Source organism: Suncus etruscus, chromosome 18, assembly GCF_024139225.1.
Source record: "Suncus etruscus isolate mSunEtr1 chromosome 18, mSunEtr1.pri.cur, whole genome shotgun sequence".
NCBI lineage: Eukaryota > Metazoa > Chordata > Mammalia > Eulipotyphla > Soricidae > Suncus > Suncus etruscus.
This window is the reverse complement of record NC_064865.1, coordinates 35841258-35843093: the sequence shown is the minus strand read 5'-3', so window position 1 is coordinate 35843093 and position 1836 is coordinate 35841258. Positions and strand designations below refer to the sequence as shown.

General features: G+C 36.6%; 1 non-coding gene across 1 annotated transcript; it reads right to left on the bottom strand.

Annotated features, from left to right (window-relative positions):
- Positions 1-1481: 1481 nt before the first annotated feature.
- LOC125996650 (U6 spliceosomal RNA) lies at positions 1482-1588 on the bottom strand. Its single transcript, XR_007491332.1, has one exon. It is a non-coding gene; the product is annotated as a U6 spliceosomal RNA (small nuclear RNA).
- Positions 1589-1836: the final 248 nt, after the last annotated feature.

The window sequence follows — 1836 nt, the reverse complement described above, 5'->3', positions numbered from 1 at the left end:
AAATAATTAAAAGTCAAATATGGAACTACCTTATAATTCAGCAATTCAACTCTTAGGTATCAATACAAAAAACAAAGAAATATTCTATTGAAGTTAGTTGCATGCCTGTATTTATTTAATTTCTATCTATTTTTTGTCATTCTTATTAAGATGTGCCTTGGAGTCTTTATTTGGATTTCTTTTATAATGTATATTTTGGGTACCTGGAATTAGGTGCAATCTGGTAACTTGTCAGCAATGATGTCTTTGACAGTTACTTCTTCATCAGGGCTGCCTTCCTTGCCATCTGGTACCCTGATGGTTCTTATGTTGTTCCTTCTAATTTTGTCCCACAATTTTTTGTCAGATGTTCATTTATTTTGAAGTTTTTAAATCTTTTGTTGTTGTCTGGAATATTCTGCACCTCATTTTAGAGGTCACTGATTCTATCCTCAATAGCTTTTACTATGCTGGTGAGGCCTTTATGTAAGTCTCCTACATAAATGGGGTTCTGCTTTCCCATTGTGACTTTTGTAGTATGGAGGTATGATTTGTATGTTGTTGTTTGGATATATAACTGGAGATAGCATGTCAGTGAGAAATGAAAATTGAGAAATATGTATCTGCATTAGTGGTCATGTGCTTCAGGCATGTCAGGCTCTGGCAGCCCTCCCCCCATGAGGTTGATGCTAGGGTGGGGAATGTCTCTTCCAGCCCCATAGCCTCTGAGGCCAGAAGTTGGAAAAAGGAGGGTAGACTTTGAGCCCAGTACACAGACCATTCGCATGGAAGTATTGTCTTGCAATAGGCTTTGATTATTGGAGGAAGAAACAGGGTTAAATGTAGGTGGGAAACAATGTGGGCAATACAGAGTTACATTACTCATCCTACAACAACCAGATGATATGTAAGGATAGTGGTTATAATGCTCCTGGCATCATTAACTAGATGACATGCAATGTTGTTTGACTTAGATGCTTTTCTTCTCAGCTCAACCTACACTCATAAGAATCATTGACAGCAGGAAACACAAGTCACTGAACAAAGACTTTCTTTTATAATCAACAGCCAGCTTGCAGAATTCCCCTTACATTTTCCCAATTGTCTACCCACACAGGCAGAGTTGGAGCTAGCCAGACATCCATAAGCTTCACAAGGTCCAAAACTTAGAACAAGATTCAAGTTCTAAGTGCAGCTTCCCAGTTACTTTTAGACCCATTGAATTTATGTGGCCAGGCTTGTGTCCTTCGGAGGCTTAGCTAGATCTTATCATTGACTTTTGAGGAACCCAGTCACCTCCCAGAGTCAAGCTGGTTTTTAGCTGCTGCCCACACACAATTTATAGAGAGTAAGATTGCAAGTTCTTAAATTGTTGATAGCTTTATTATAAAGTTATTTTCTCTTGTGAAATTTTTTGTATTAAAGTTTTTGTATATGCGTATAAGTGTGTCCTGTTAACTATCTTGGGTTTCCATTTGCATAAAATATCTTCTTTTTTTAAAAAAAATATGGAATGCTTCACGAATTTGCATGTCATCCTTGCGCAGGGGCCATGCTAATCTTCTCTGCATCGTTCCAATTTTAGTATATGTGCTGCCGAAGCGAGCACATGAAATATCTTCTTAAATCACTGCACATTTAGGAAAATGTATGTCTTGAGAACTTGAACAATTTATTCAAGGCACCATAGTTAGTTAATTTTATATATCCAACTACATGGTGTTCTTTTATTGGAAAAATCAATTCATGATACTTAGGTGATTGTTGACAATGTGAAAACTCTCTAACCTGTTTTACTGTTTGCTTTCTAGTTGTTTTGTTTCCATTTGTATTTATCTTTTCTATTGATTTTATAAA